Source organism: Prionailurus bengalensis, chromosome E2 (assembly GCF_016509475.1).
Source record: "Prionailurus bengalensis isolate Pbe53 chromosome E2, Fcat_Pben_1.1_paternal_pri, whole genome shotgun sequence".
Classification (NCBI taxonomy): Eukaryota; Metazoa; Chordata; class Mammalia; order Carnivora; family Felidae; genus Prionailurus; species Prionailurus bengalensis.
Genome location: NC_057352.1, coordinates 27,839,917 through 27,856,936, shown reverse-complemented (window position 1 = coordinate 27,856,936; position 17,020 = coordinate 27,839,917). Strand labels below are relative to the sequence as shown.

The 17,020-nt window shown below is 43.6% G+C and overlaps 1 long non-coding RNA gene across 1 annotated transcript in view; it reads left to right on the top strand.

Moving 5' to 3' along the window:
* The window catches only part of LOC122494177, a 29,329-nt gene extending 14,919 nt beyond the window's left edge, over window positions 1-14,410 (top strand). The window contains exon 2 of the long non-coding RNA XR_006300115.1: window positions 14,233-14,410. This is a non-coding gene — a long non-coding RNA (uncharacterized LOC122494177). The remainder of the gene's footprint in view (window positions 1-14,232) is intronic.
* The last annotated feature ends 2,610 nt before the right edge of the window (window positions 14,411-17,020 follow it).

Here is a 17,020-nt window from a genome sequence, read left to right as displayed (position 1 = left end):
TTATTGTGTAGGAGAGTGGGCAAACGAAGGGGAGCGAGAAGCCATCTCAGCTCTCCCAGCTCTCCTCCTTGGTTACTGAGTGTACGTGTGCTGCTCACGCAGAGCGCAGGCATAGATAAGGCGGGGAGGGGGTGCCCTGGAGGAGGCCGCGCCCCTCTGAAGCCTGCACTTGCCTGCTATCCTTAGACTGACCAGCAGATGGCAGGCGTGCTACGGGAAAGTCAAGAATCGCTGGGGGCGGAGGGGGAAAGGAACAGAGACAGACAGATACAAAAGCACTGGGCTTTTATAACAAAATACCATTGACTGGTTGTCTTCAACAACATATTTCTTTCTCACAATTCTGGAGGGGAGGAAGTCCAAGGTCAAGGTGCCAGCAAGGTAGGCTTCATTCTGGGTGTCTTCTCTTGGCTTGTAGGTGGCTGCTTTCTCACCATGTGCTCACATGACCTTTCCTCAGAGCATGTAGGTAAGGGGGAGGAGGAGAGGGGAGAGACATACAGACAGATCTTATCTTCCTGTAAAGCCACCAGTCCTCCTGGATTAGGGCCCCATCTTTATGACCTTATTTAACCTTAATTACTTCCTAAAGACCCTCTCTCCAGAAATCAAATGCAGTTACATTGGAGGTTAGGGCTTCAAAATACGAATTTTAGGGGGAAACATTTCAGCCCAGTGCAGAGAGAGAGAGAGAGAGAGAGGAGAAAAGGGGGGGAGAGAGGGAAGGAGGAAGGGAGAGACAGAGAGGCAAGGGGTGGGGTGGGGTGAGGGGAGAAGGGAATAGCCTGTAGCGCTGGGTGGGGATTCCTGGTTCTGAGCCAGATTTGCCATTCACCTTATGGGACCTTGAGCAAGCCACTCTTCCCTTTGGACTGCCACATCTTTACCTCCAAAGGGGGTAGTGGTATACCCCACACCCCCATACACACTGAAGCAGCAACAAATTCACAGAAAGGGGCCTGTCAAGAGCTTCCTCCCCCGCCCCATTTCCTCACTCAGCAACCCTATTAGATGGGCATTACCATTATCTTCATCTTTCAAATGAAGAGACCAAGGGTCAGGGAAGTTAAGTGGCTTGGCTGAGGTCATTGCTGAGACTCAAACCCGTCTTCTGACCCCATGGTTTAATCAGTCAAGTGAGCGACCTGAGAGGGGTAGAAGATACAGTACAGATATGAAGGAAACTTGGGAACTCCTTGGCATAGCTGAGCTTGACACATGGGGGCCTTTTCTGGAGCCTCCACAAAATCCCTGAGAATGGGCAAGTTTGGTGGAGGGCCCTTGCAGGGAACACAGGCCTCCCGGGGAATGGACTGGAAACTGGCCCAGAGACAGGAGAAACACTCCCTGGACATGTGGTAACCAAAGAAAGGTGTCCAAGAGGTAGCTTCTGTCCCTCTGTCCTGTCTTGGTTTACTCACAGTGAAGTCCATCCAGCTCTTGGCTTCTGCTGTGTGGTATGTGCAGGGCCATATGCAGAGAGGGGAGAATCTACTCCTTTTCTCTCAGAGACACAGGAGGGACGCCTAAATCTAATAAGTTAATCTAGACTCCCAGAAACAAGATTAAATTTTCAAATAAAAGCAGGCTCTGACAGCTAAGGCATAAATCTTTTATTTAAAATAGAGACTAAACCCATTGAAATGCAATCAGCGATGACAGATGCAGATAGAAACAAGCTCTGATAGAAGAGACGCAGCATAGATTTGTTCGCTTTTGGTGACATACCATAAAGGGTGACCTGAAGGACAGTCTGCCAGCGTCAGCAGATAGTGAGGCCTTTGCATCCATCCCCATGTGGTTTGTTGGCCCAAGGTGGTGCCAGGGTAGTTGCTGAGGCAGGTGGGAGGGAGCCAGCCTCAGAGGTTGTGGTCCTATTGCCAACACCCATCTCCCTGCTCAGAGGGCAGGGAAGAGGGTCAGCAGTGTTCGGACATGTTTGGAGCACCAGCAAAGCAGCTTGAGGAGGAGAGAATGGGGAGCTGTCAAGAGCAGGTGGGAGAAGGTTGAGGCAAGAGGATAAGGCAGGTAAGGACAATAGGAGAATTTCCTGGGGCTGCCAGAACAAGGGGTGAAGCTCTGCAGACCCCAAACCAAGACAGTCTTCTGCTTCAGCTGCTATGGAGGAGCATTTCTGAGTGCCAGACACTGTGCATTTAGTTCACAATCTTATTTAATCCTCACATCAAACCCTTTTACAGGTAACTGGCTGACACTCAAAGGGGTCAAGTCCATGCCTTAATTACATAGCCAGTTAGTGGCAGAGCCACGAGTCTGCCCCAAGGCATGCGGACCCCGGTCCCTTGCTCTTTCTACCTGACATGCCACAGCTCACAGACACCCAGGGATGCCCTGGAGCCTCGCAAACATACAGATACCTCATTTGTTCTAATTCAAGCAAAGAACAGGGAATTATTTCTCTTAAATACTGCCCCTTTTGAAGCTTTTTCATGCTTGTAAACACAAAGTTGCCACCACAAACATACATCCCTTGAGGACAAGGGGGTTCCCAAATTGATAGTCCCATGAATCTGTGTTCAGGAAAATGTTGAACAGGATGCTGGAAACAAAGCAAACCCCCATACAAGACAGTGCTTGTGTTAAATAACTTTGGGAAACTCCACCTACCTACCACAACTCCTCCTGGAGAGTCACTCCACATGTTAGAATATTAAAGAACATTATGACAAGTCCTGAAGAAAAGAAGTTTGTTTAACCCAACATTTCCCCAACTTATTTGAACATGGAAATGTTCTTGTTTCTTCTACTGGACATGAGATCACATCAACTCATCTTCCAATGAGCCAATCTCAGGAAACACTGATTTAAGAGTATCATTTCAGTTTGGCACATAGCTTCCTGCTTCTCCAGAAGGAGTATTACAGAATATGAAATTTCACCACTAAATACTTCAAACAGGTGCCCAAAGAAGCCACAATCAACATTTGTGGTTCTTAGTGTTTTTTAGGTGAAGTGTCCTTAGGTAATTGGATGAAAGTTGTGGATTTCTTTTCCTTGGTGAAGAGGAGAAGCACTCACATGTATTGTGTACACACACAGAATGTTGAATTCAGATTTAAGGATTCATAGGTCATTTTTTGCTCATGGGCCTCAAGTCACTAACCTTTAAGTCATTATCAGCTTAAGTCCTTGATGTTATTGGAAGCCAAGCACTAGGCCTTGGCTGGCGATGAGGGTGCAAGCGTGCTGGGGGTAGAGCCACTGAGAGGGTCTGGGTGAAAAGGCCAAGTAGACTCCTGGCCTGCTGACAAAGAAAGCCCTGAGAGTCACTTCAGCTTCATGTGTTCAATGGAAGGGGCACTCCACTGGGGTTTGGGATGGGGTGGGAGGCATCAGGCAGCTTGGTGAGCAGAGACCCCTTTGCATGTCTGAAAGAATGTTCCTTCCCAGTCCTGTGGGGAGTTTCAAGCTCAGAGCTCCTACCTCTCTTGGAGCCTCCCATAGCCTAGTATATGAGAATCCTGTTGTTGATGCTTGCCTAACATCCCTTCCCTGTCCCCCTTCTCCTGGGAATAGCACCTTAGTTGTCCTTGAGAGTCACCTCTAGTGCACATTGGTGTATATTCATGGTATGGATTCGACCTCACCCCTAGATTCAGGATGGTCTCATGACACAGACATAGATAATCAGAGGGTACCATCTTTTTGGTCACAGTGATTGGTTCAGGGATAGGCATAGGAACCAAGCCAGGACAATAACTACCAAATGGGCAAATTATGGGACTTTTACAGAGAAAGAGTAGTTCTCATGGGGCTGTTCATAAAAGAGTATGCCTGGAGCTGCTGGTGGCCACCTTGACCCATGAGGGAGATGGCCTTAAAATGGATCCTCTATTGAGGAGATCAGGTGAGAGATGGAGAGTGGGGGTGACCCAATGAGACTTTTTGTGTCTATATCTAACTATGCCCCAAAGTAGTTCTACCCCTGGCACAGTTACATGAACCAGTACATTTCCTTTGGTGCTTAAGACCATGTGAATTGGATTTCTGTCACTTGCAACTGAAAGGATCTTAATTTCCCTGTGTTAAAAACACATTACTAGGTCCACTGAATTAGAATTTCCAGGAATATGGAGGTGATAGGTAGGTAGGTAGGTAGGTAGGTAGATAGATCTTTCTGGGTAATCTAATGGTCTAACAGCTCTAGCTTGTGATAAGCTTACTCAATTTTGCACCATGGAAGGATGGAAGATGCTCAGCTGGGGAATTCCAGATTACCAACATATGTATCCAGTGAAAGCCCAGTAGACAAGATATTTTACATGGTTGGTCCTTAGTTTATTCCCACTCTCAAGCTCTCAAATGGGGCTAAGAATCATGTAATTGTGACTTCTCAGCTTTGTACAGGAGCAAGAGACTGATCTGTGTTCATCAAAACATTTCCTTATCTTCCTGTCCCCACAGGGAGACTATACTTCCTGGACCCTTTCTGGTAGGTGTGGCCATGAGCTGGGTTCTAACCAATAGAATGTGAGCAGAAGGGATATATTCCACTTCCAGACTTGGCTTATAAAAAATCTTCTTAGATATTCTTCATGATTTTTACTCTTCTAGCTTGATGCAGGTAAACATGAGGACCTTCAAAGCCATTTTGGATGTTGGAAGTGGGAAGAGCCACAAGGAGGAAGCACTCTGGGTACCAGAATCACTCTTGGAGATGAGCTTCATGACAATTAGGAGTCCCTGCTTGGGAGTACTACATAAGTGAGAAATAAATATCTGTTGTGTTAAACCACTGGAATTTGGGGGTTTATTTGTTACAGTTTTTTTTTACCAGTGAATTTTTATGAATTTCCAGATAACTTTCCCATCTATTCATTCATCTTTTCTTTACAAAAACTCTGGGTGGCAGTCTGGGAATGGCATTTTACAGATGAAAATGCTTGTCCTAGCTTAACTAGTTGGTGGGAGGATAGAAATCTGTTCTAAAAAGAGCAGTTTGATATTATTGTGAAGAGATTTTGATGGTGAGCCCTTCCTTGGCCCTGATCCCCTTCCTATTAGTTCAGACATTTCTGTAGTTAGAGCTCTCCTCCAGGATTCAGCACCCATACTCCACCCATGCAGCCCCTATTTCTTCCGCAGTGAAGACTCTAGGGACTTTGCCTCTGTCCGTGGTGCTGAACCCAGTGGCGTTTACAGAGTGGACTCAAATATTAGACAGAACTAGATTTTACTTCTAAACATATGTTCCCTTGGAAAGTATTTTAACCTCTCCAGTGGTAATTTTATTATATGTAAAATGGGAAAATTATACTTGCCTTGTGAGATTGTTGAGGAGATTAAATAATGTGGAGAAACTATTGGTGTAATAAGTGGGAGGTGTTTTTTTACACCCCCTCTCCCCCACTTTTAACAGATATTGAACCTTCTCCTTTCCCTCCTTACAAAGAGTAGCAGGTAAATTGATGACAATTTTATACTTATTTGTAAAGTTGACTTCAAGGGCCAATTGTTTGCTGAGGTTTGAGTGAATTAAAAGAATAAAGCAAACAGATTCTAGAGACATTAACTCTAATTACTAAAGCTGCTATTGGCTATATGGGGTTACAGAATACTCTAACAGTTTAAGACAAATTGAAGCTTGAGTAAAAATATGAGTTTTTTCACCCCCTGGTTTCTTCATTTGTAAAATGATTGGTAGGGGGGTGGTGGCCTGGTTGTTTCCAACCCTGTAAAACAAGAGTAACTTTTAGTCTTCTCAACACTCATTGATCCCTATTTTTGTAATGATTTTGTCAACTAAACACACTGCACTTATTAAGGAATAATAAATTCATTCCCCAAATTTTATTAATAAAAGACATTTAGAAGTGATTGTGCAATAAAAACAGTATTAAGCTTCCCAGTTTAATGAGGTGGCTGATGCTTTAGTTAGTCTGTGTGGCCTCATTATCAGCTAATGTGTGGATTCCCTTAGGTTTTCTGAATTTTTGCCAAGAATTCACAGAACCCAGTGCTACTTCTGTGAACATCAGAGCAGGAGTCATTGTTTTCAATGGACTCTTGGATCCTTGCAGCTCTCACCTGATACTGTTGAGCTCTGATGTACCAAGAGGGGTGGAGCAGAGTGGGAACAGAAGAGAAAGGAGATGAGGTTGTTGTGGGCCAGCAACATTTACCTTGGGGACTGGAATCATAGAGACATCCCCTGGTGTTTGGTTTAATCCACACCCAAAAGACAATTAATAATCCCCTTCACTCCCTCCACAGTGAATACAGTGAGAAGCATTCTGAATATGTCTCTCTCTCTCTCTCTCTCTCTCTCTCTCTCTCTCTCTCTGTGTGTGTGTGTGTGTGTGTGTGAGAGAGAGAGAGAGAGAGAGAGACAGAGAGACAGAGAGAAAGAGAGACAGACAGAGAGAAAAGGAAGGTTGGTTTATTAACAAAAAACATGCCTGCCAAGGGAAATGGTCACTTGGCCTCTTTTCTGTCAACACCCTCTCTCCCTGTTGCACATGATATAGGAAACGAATTTGAAACCAGACAAATGGTTGGTGGGCACAAAACTAGAGTTAAGGAGTTCATTGGATAGTTTTAATGACATGGTCTTCAAATTCTGGTTGCTGTTGGGATATAACTTCCTAGCAGTTTTATTCAGGCCCTTTCAGGAATGATGATCCCACTCTGTCCTAGATAATGCTGGAAGCAATCACTAACACTTTACCTTTGGGCTCTGCCACTGACTTGTGTCTGTTAGCAAGAGGCCCACCTGAGATACTCAAGCTTCTGCACCTCTCACCTGCTTCAGAGTTTAGTTACAGCCGAGAGCCTGTTCTTTTAGTATGGTGGAAACCTTGGGGTGGCCCTGTAGCACTAGCACAGGGGAGAACAAGTACCTTCCTTATGCTGATGGACTCCTTTTGGAATATTTTATTGGTTGGTTTCAGCCCCAATAGTGCCATACTTAAGTTAGAATGACAACCAGCCTGGATTTGAACTGGTGTCATTATGAGTCCAGAGCCCATTCTCTGCAGTCAGTGCAGCCCTATACTGCTTCTCTAAGGTGCCTTGGCTTTAAACTCTAGAGGCATAGTGCCTCCTAGCCCACTCTATACAGGAAGCTAAGCCAGAGGGTCCAGGGAGCTGGGGCAGGAGCAACCATCCCCCCAGGATAGGCTGACCCTGACCCCAGCTCTGCAGGCCTCAGCACAGGGGAGGATTTACTCTCCTCCCTAAGTCTCAGCATTCAGCCTCTCCCTTGGTTTATGAGCTGAGTAGGTGAAGGGCATGTTCGACCTTTTCAGTTACTTCTCTCTGCTCATCATTGTAACTGCTACAGAGAAATAAACTTCTTTCATGTTTTTCCCACTGCCAAAAAACACAGCAGTTATGGCTGAGGGCTAGATGTGTAGTTTGCTATAAGTCTGGGAACTCGGTCTTCCTGCAGCCTGATGGTTGTCACAGCCCTGACCTACCCTGGGCCCAGGGTTGAGGTTTCCCTAGGAGGGTAGAAGCTGATGGGGCCACATGGGGTCCATGACAGCCATTTAACTTTAACTCCTACTCTCGTCCTCCACCCTCAGCCCACTCCCTACCCCTGGTCTTCCTGGTCAACTCCCAGCACACACATCTCTCACACCTCTGTGGGCCCACTTCCACCCCCTCAAGCCTCTCTGCTCAGGATAAACTGCTCTTGCCTTGGTGCTGCTCTTCACCTGGTATGTTCTGTTGTTCCTTTCCTTACTTTCAGTCTGTGACTCTGTGTATTTGAAGGCTTTCTTCTTTTTAGAAAAATAAGGTGCCAGGTTTGGAATCTTGAGAAATCATAGAACCCTCCTCATCTTTCTGCACTGCTGAGTACATTTCTTGCTTCTACCCAAATGATCTGCTAAGGCTAGAATGCTAATTTATCTGAGTGGGAGTATGTCAACATCACCCAGAAATAAAAGTGCCAGCACTCAGAATAAAACCCCAACTCCTCATGATCTGGCCATGCTTGCCCTGACCTCACCTCCTATCTCTTTCCATTACTAAGCTCTGGCCACACAAGCCTTGATTCTGGTCCTCAGGTGGGCCAAGCTCCCTTCTGCTTAGGGCCTTTGCACCCCAATCCCTTCTGCCTCAAGCACATTTCCCTGCATTTCTGCAGCTGGCTCCTTCCCATCATGTGGGTCTCAGTTCAGCCTCCTCTGACCTCTCCATCTTGTTCCACACTCCCCAGTACCTCTCTATTGGAATATATTTCCCTGATGTATTTTCCTCATTGCACTTATCAATTTCAGAAATCATTGTTTTTTTTAATTAAAACTTTTTTAAATTTTAAGTTTTCATTAAAAAAATTTTTTTAACGTTGATTTATTTTTGAGACAGACAGAGCATGAATGGGGGAGGGTCAGAGAGAGGGAGACACAGAATCCGAAACAGGCTCCAGGCTCCGAGCTGTCAGCACAGAGCCTGATGCAGGGCTTGAACTCACGGACTGTGAGATCATGACCTGAGCCGAAGTCGGCCGCTCAACCGACTGAGCCACCCAGGCGCCCCTAAGTTTTCATTTTAATTCCAGTTAGTTAGCACACAGTTTTATGTTAGTTTCAGGTGTACAACATAGTGATTCAACACCTTCATACATCACACTGTGCTCATCACAGTGCACACAGTGCATCACAAGTGCACTCCTTAATCCCCATTACCTATTTAACCCTTCCCCTCACCTACCTCCCCTCTGGAAACCATCAGTTTGTTCTCTATAGTTAAGAGTCTGTTTCTTGTCTTCTCTCTCCCTCTCTCTTTTATTTTTCCCCTTTGCTGGTTTGTTTTGTTTCATAAATTCCACATATGAGTGAAATCATATGGTATTTGTCTTTCTCTGACTGACTTATTTTGCTTATTATACTCTCTAGCTCCATCCATATTGTTGCAAATGGAAAAATTTCATTCTTTTTATGGCTGAATAATATTCTGGTGTGTGTGTGTATTCCAGTATGTGTACACACACATGCGCGCGCGCACACACTCACACACAGTCAATGGACACTGGACTGCTTTCATATCTTGGCTATTGTAAATAATGCTGCTATAAACATGTATCCTTTTGAATTAGTGTTCTTGTATTCTTTGGCTAAATATCCAGTAGTGTGATTACTGGATCCTAAGGTAGTTCTATTTTTAACTTTTTGAGGAACCTCTGTACTGTTTCCAAACTGCACCAGTTTGCATTTCCACCAGCAGTGCAAGAACGTTCCTTTTTCTCCACAAACTTGCCAACACCTGTTGTTTCTGGTGTTGTTGATTTTAGCCAGGTGTGAAGTGATATCTCCTTATAGTTCTAATTTGTATTTACCTGATGACAAGTGATGGTGAGCATCTTTTCATATGTCTGTTATCCATCTGTATGTCTTTTTTGGAGAAATGTCTGTTCATGTCTTCTGGACTATTTGTTTTTTGAAAGTTGGATTTTATGTTCTTTATATATTTTGAATATTAAACCTTTACCAGAAACATCATTTGCAAATATCTTCTCCCATTCTGTAGGTTGCCTTTTAATTTTGTTGATTGTTTCCTCCACTGTGCAGAAGTTTTTATTTTGGGGTAGTCTCAAGTTTATTTTTGCTGTTGTTTCCCTTGCCTCAGGAGACATATCTAGAAAAAAGTTGCTATGGTCAATGACAAAGAAGTTACTGCCTGTGTTCTCTTCTAGGATTATTATGGTTTCAGGTCTCACATTTAGGTTTTTAATACATTTTGAACTTATTTATATGTATGGTGACTGATTTCTGTACAATGGTTTTGTATCCTGCAACTTTCCTGCATTTGTTTATCAGTTCTAGCAGTTTTTTGGTGGAATCTTTTGGGTTTTCTATATATAGTATCATGCCATCTGCAAATAGTAAAAGTTTTACTTCTTCCCTACTGATTTGGATTCCTTTTATTTCTTTTCCTTGTTTGATTGCTGTGGCTAGGACTTCTAGTACTGTGTTGAATAAAAGTGGTGAAAGTGGACATCCTTGTCTTTTTCCTGGCCTTAGGAAAAAAGATGATGGTAGCTGTGGGTTTTTCATATATGACCTTTATTATGTTGAGGTATGTACCCTTTAAACCTACTTTGTTGAGGTTTTTTTTTTTTTTTTAAATCATGAATGGATGTTGTGCTTTGTCAAATGCTACTCCTCCACCTATTGAAATGATTATATGGTTCTTAACCTTGTATCACTTTGATTGATTTGCAAGTATTGAACCACCCTTGCAAGCCAGGAATAAATCTCACTTGATTGTGGTGAATGATTTTTTTAAAATCTTGTTGAATTTTAAGTCTTGTTGAATTCTGTTTGCTAGCATTTTGTTGAGAATTTTTGCATCTATGTTCATCAGGGATATTGGCCTGTAGTTCTCTTTTTTAGTGATGTCTTTATCTGGTTTTGGTACCAGGGTAATACTGGCCTCATAGAATAAATTGGGAAGTTTCCCTTCCTTTTGTGTGTGTGTGTGTGTGTGTGTGTGTGTGTGTGTGTGTATAGTTTTAGAAGAATAAGCATTAACTCTTTTTTAAATGTTTGGTAGGATTTACCTGTGAAGCCATCTGGTCCTGGACTTATATGTTTGTTGGGATTTTTTTGGATTACTGACTCAATTTCTTTGCTGGTTATTGGTCTGTTCAAGTTTCCTATTTCTTCCTGTTTCAGTTTTGGTAGTTATATGTTTCTAGGAATTTATCCATTTCTTCAAGGTTGCCCAATTTGTTGGCATATAGTTTCCCATAAGGTTCTCTTATGATTATTTGTATTTTTGTGGTGTTGGTTGTTATTTTTCCTCTCCCATTTGTGATTTTATTGAGTCATTTCTTTTTTTCCCTAATAAGTCTGATTAAACTGATAAACCGATAAACCTCTGTTTGTCAATTTTATTGATTTATTTTCAAGGAACCAGCTCCTGATTTCATCAACCTTTTTTTTTTTAGTTTCTATAACATTTATTTCTGCTCTAATCTTTATTTCCATTCTTCTGATAGTTTTAGGTTTTGTTTGTTGCACTTTTTCTCTCTCCTTTAGTTATTGTTCTTTTTCTATCTCCTTTAGTTGTAAGGTTAGGTTGTTTATTTGAGATTTTTCTTCCTTTTTGAAGCAGGCCTGAACTGCTATATATTTCCTGTTAGGACTGCTTTTGATACAACCCAGAGGTTTTGGATTGCCATGTTTTCATTTTCATTTGTTTCTATGTACTTTTTAATTTTTTTTCTTTTATTTACTGGTTGGCTCATTCATTGTTTAGCAGCATGTTATTTAACCTCGATGTATTTGTGGTCTTTCCAATTTTTTTCTCATGGTTGACTTCTAGTTTCATAGCATTGTGTTCAGAAAATACTCATTGTATGATTTCAATCTTCTTGAATTTCTTGAGGTTTGTTTTGTGTGGCAATCTGTCATATATTCTGGAGAATATTCCATGTACACTTGAAAAGAATATGTATTCTGCTGTTTTAGGATGGAATATTTCAAATGTATCCATTAAATCTGTGTGTTCCAGTGTGTCATTCAAAGCCATTTTTTCTTTGTTGATTTTCTGCTTATATTATTTGTCCGCTGATGTAAGTGGGGTATTAAAGTCCTCTACTATTATTATATTATTATTGATTAGTTCCTACATGTTTGTTATTGACTGGTTTTATGTATTTGAGTGCTCCTATGTTGGGTGCATAAATATTTATAGTTGTTACATCTTCTTGTTGGATTGCTCCCTTTATGATTATATAGCATCCTTCTTTGTCTCTTATTACAACCTTTGTTTTAAAGTCTATTTTTAAGTATTACTACTCTGGCTTTCTTTTGACATCCATTTGCATGATAGATGTTTCTCTATCCCCTCACTTTCAATCTGCAGGTGTCTTTAGGTCTAAAATGAGTCTCTTGTATGCAGCATATATATGGGTCTTTTTAAAAAATCCATTCTTTCACCCTATGTCTTTTGGTTGGAGCATTCAGTCCATTTACATTCAAAATAATTACTGATAGATATGTATTTATTGTCATTTTATTACTTGTTTTGTGGTTGTTTCTGAAGATTTCCTCTGATCCTTTCTTGTCTTTCTCACTTTCTTGTTTTCCTGACAGAAATAATCTTTTTATTTTATTTATTTAATTTTTAAAAAATGTTTATTTTTGAGACAGAGCGACAGAGCATGAGCAGGGGGAGGGGCAGAGCGAGAGAGAGAGAGAGAGAGATGCAGAATTTGAAACAGATTCCAGGCTTTGAGTTGTCAGCACAGAGCTTGACACGGGGCTCAAACTCACAAACCGTGAGATCATGACCTGAGCTGAAGTCGGAAGCTTAACTGACTGAGCCACGCAAGCACCCCAGAAATCATCTTTTTAAAATGTCACTTTATTTCTGTCTACACCATAGGACATAAGCTCCACATGAATTGAGGTCTTGTTCATTTTGATGGATGCTGTGTCCTTAATGCCCAAAAGAGTTCTGGGCCCACAAGAAGCATTTACTTCACATTTGTTGAATGAATAATGATGAGTGGTCACACACCAAGTACTCACCTGTGAATGTCTGTCCTTCCCGTTTGGGTAATCTCTACCCCAGCACCTAGTGTCTTGCCTTTAGCATGGAGTATGTGAATGAATGAAATGAATCAAAGGGACCCTTGCCCTCTAGATTATCTGCCTTTTAAGGGAATAGACCAAGTTGTGTGTTTCTCTGACTCCACAGCATCTTGAAGAATAACCACTCAAATCACCTGTTGAATTGAATAGATTCCTTTGAAAGTGTTGTGTTGACAACATGGGTAATTGAAGAAGAGGGTCTGTCTGGTCCTTCAAATGAGACTTGGTGGAAAAGCTAACACCTGGAGTTCTCACTCTCAGCTGTGCGTTCCGGATCATGTGAGTGCAAAGGCCATATCTCACACAGCAGACGTGTTGATGAAAGATGGGGAGAATCCACCTAAGATGCCAAGTGTCACAAGAGCAGCACAATATCCTTCTGACACTTGAAAATTGCAAAACTGAAAGGTTCCTTCTCACTTGTCAGCTGTATGGGCGTCCCTTGCACAGATGGATTCCAGGCCTTGGTCTCCCAGGCTAGATTTCCCACTGCATGAGAGCCAGCCAGCTGGTATCTTTGACATCCACTGCAGGCATAGCAACTCAAGTGCCCTAGGCACTCGGGTTTCAGGGGGCTTTATCAGGGACTCTTTCAGTGACCAGTGATTTTAAAAAGGGAATGTATTGCCTCAAGTACTGAAAAGATGTGGGCTACAAGTTGCTTCAGGCATGGGTGGATCCAGGGGCCTCTGTTTATCTCTGCTTAGTTTATCTCCATTTATCTCTGCCATGCTTCACGTGCGCTCTCCCGGGGAGCAGCTATTGAGAGAGCAAGGTGGCCGCTGGGCACCTCAGAATCATGCTTTTAATTGTCCTAACATTCTATTCACTCCATCCAATCACTCAGTTTTTTCTTTTTTAAATAAACCAGGCATATCCCTGTCTTGGGATATTTGTACTATTCCAAGTTTCCGTAAATCCTTACCTCCTCCCTTCCATAGTTGCATAGTTGCACTTCCCTACTTGCTGACCTCCTACAAGACTCTGCTTGAATCTACCTTCCCATGGAAGCTGAACTTGACCACATGATTTAGAAACAGAATCTGTCTCTCCAGCATTCCATTTCTTCTTCCTTTGCTCATGCACCTTAGCAATTACTGCCTTCTAATTTACTATTTATAGGACTTACTTATCTCTATTGCCCTATGGCCACTAGAATGTCTGTTTTATCCACCAGTGTATCCCAGGAACCTACTATATTCCTGTCACATGGTAGTTGCTCAATAACTATGAGGAATGAATGAATAAATGAATGAATGAAGCAGAAGTTAATTCAACGTCCAGACATTGGAAATATAGCAGTGAGCAAAATAAACAACAACAACAAAAAACCCCCTCTGTCCCTTTGGATCTCACTTTCTGGTGTGGAAGGCAGACAGTAAGTGAGATTTTTAAGAAGTACTAAATATATGGAGTTTCAGGCGGTAATGAGTGCTGAACAGGCAAACACAGCAGATACCCACAGTCAAGATGAGCCCCAGTGCCTGTCATATGCTGAGAACCTAACAAGGATGGAGATGATTCTTGCTTCTTCTGCTGTTTTAATTTTACTCTTTTTGAAACTGAGAGAAGACAAGTGCACTGCTAATGACAGCAATAAAGCTTCTTCCAGACTTATTTACAGGTTGTGTTTGCTTTTATTTTCTTTCCCTTCTTGATTCAGGAGCAGGCATGGGCAGCCCCCTGCCAGTCCATGTTCCCCTGACACTTCCCACTCCCATGATATAAATGAGGAAATATGCAGACTGGCTAGGAGCTGGTGGTGTTTGGAGACCCCTCTTGGAGTCAGCTGCTGTGTGGAGCAGAAGCACCCCCAACCAATAAATGGGTATTGACTTGCATTGGCATTAATGTCTTCTTGTATTGACACCAGTATTTTATCAAAACTTGCCTGGGGGGGAACATCCATCTTCATAATGGCTTAAAATAGAAGATATTGCAGGGTGGGTGTTCTGTCTGCACAGTATAGACCTCTGAATACAAATATAGATGTGTAATCAATATTTCATCATCAAGTCATGGCTAGCTATCAGTGTTTTGCAAAAGAACCTCAAGATGAATATTGAAGCACAATAATTTTGAAATGCATTTTTTTCCATTTTAATAAGAGCTGGGGGTTCCCATTGGCTATGCTGTGTGGGGAGCAGAAAAAGACCCCTCTGTAGGAGGGATATGGGGGACAAATTTGCAGACCAGAAGGCTGCATAGGCTTTGCATAGGCAATTGTGGATGCACCCAGAGCCTGTTCATTCATGTACCCACATCCAGACCCTCTTTGACCCTATCACTTCTATGTACCCTTCTGCTAACTCCACTGTACTTTTTCCTCCAGTGGTCAGCAGGTGCCACTCTTGTGCTCCTAGAGCCATTTTAACTGTAAGAGCTGAGAGCTGGGAGGAGGCTTGGGTGTTTATATTCCCCTGGGGTGGCCCTTAGGAGAAACTGAGGAGTGGGATTAGGAAAGGCCAGCCCCCTTGCCACAGGCGGGACAACTAAGGAGAAGTGGCTTACACTCCGGAGTTCCCTTGGGGATCAGGTGGAAGTTTCCCCAGGGGGCATCAGTTAAGCTTGCTCCTGTGCTTACTTTCCCTTTTCCTTGCCTCCTTTAGCTTCCTCTTATTGGTCCCCTGAGAGCATTTCCATAACACAGCACATTCTCCTGAAGATATGTCTCCAGGTCTGCTTCAGGAGACTCTGACTTAAGACATACCATTCATTCCACATTTATTGAGCATTTACTATGTACCAGGCACCAGAGTAGGAGCAAAGCCACAGGGTCTATGTCTCTGTCAATTTTGGTGCTTTAGGTGGGCTATAAAAAAAGGGACATTAAATAGTAACTTATGATCTCACATGGATGGGAAGTCGGAGGACTCCAGAAATGGCTGGTACAGTAGCTCACTGGTGTAACAGGGCCCAGGTTCATGCATCTCTGCTCAGCTGGTGTGGGGCTGGCCTCGCTGGGAGCAAGTGGCTGCAGCAGTTTCAGCCATCACATCCAGACACGACAGCATCCAGAGGAAGAAGAGAAACCACCTCTTCCTGTGGCTTATTTTAAAGCAAAGACACTTTCCCTAGAAGTTCCTGCCTCCCTAGAGGAACTACCTTTGTGTCACGGGCCTGAAACGAGTCATATACTCCTTCTTGGGCCCATCACTGTCAAGGGGGTGGAATTGCCCTTGGGCCAATCAGGTCTACCCTCGGACCTGTGGCTCAGGGTGGTTTCTCCTGAGGCCCAGGGGATATTTGAGGGGGTGACCACTGAATGCAATTGGGGTGCTGTTAGGAAGGAGGAAGGAGGGTTGATGTTGAGTGGGGAACTGCCCACTGCTTCCTCCATCACTCTGCCCTCCTCGCTTCTTTCCTGGCACTCTTCTGGCTACCACCTGACATTCTTTCATCCACTTATGTGATTTGGTCTGTTGCTTTTACTACACAGCAGCTCCCTGAGGACAGCAATCTGTCTCTTCTGCTCACCACTATGTCCCTATGAATAGCACAATGATACACACATAATTAAGCTCAATAAATACTTGAGAAATAGGCATATGGTAATAGGGAAGGAGATGAACAAATGGGTGAATGGACAGGTGCAGATTCACAAGACATGAAGAAGAGGCTAGGATGGAGTTTCCATTCCCTTCCTGTGGGCAGTGTCCTGTGATGATGGCAGGGGCAAGGGGGCCTCTCCTTGACAATGGAGCCCGAGGATGAAGCAGGAGGGGGCATCCTTCCTGAAGCAGCAGCTTTGGGTGAGAAAGACTGTGGTTCTGATAGTGACCACAGTGTGACCTCGGCTGTTGCCCTGTTATCTCTGGACATAAGGGGGAGACTCAATCATTGAATAGTTTGTTGAGCACTTATTATGTGGAGATGCTGGGGATGCACCCAGGAAAAGTGCAAGGTGTTAGGCAAGCATTTATGGGGATCTAGCGTGGGGCTCAGGGCCAGGGCCTCACACTGAGGTGTGAAGGATCAGTGGGTGTTAACAGGTACCTGGAGGTGGAAATGGTGGACAACGTATTGTAGGCAGAGAACAAAGCAGGTTGAGGCCTGATGTGGGGTCCAGGCTTGTTTGAGGAAAACAAGTTTGGTGTACCCCGTTGTGGGGTAGGGAGCATGGTGTGAGAGGTGGCAGTGAGGTTGGCAGGGGCCTATCAGGGAGGGTGGCACAGGCCATTGCATAGATGTGCACCCCGTTCTAAGGGCATCGGATGTCACTGAAGAGGTTCACCTGTCAAGTGCAAGAGGTGAGAACAGATGGCAGACGGCTAACCAGGACTAGGTGAGGGGCTATGCAGTTTCCCAGCAATAGTGGAGGTGGCTGGGTCTCGTGCATGACAGTGGCAAAGGACAGAAAGGGGCTGATCCCGGAGGTGTTTGAGAGGCAGGTCTAGCAGCTGAGAGGCCAAAATCCTGCCCTGGCAGGGCTTCAAGGACACTTGTTCTCA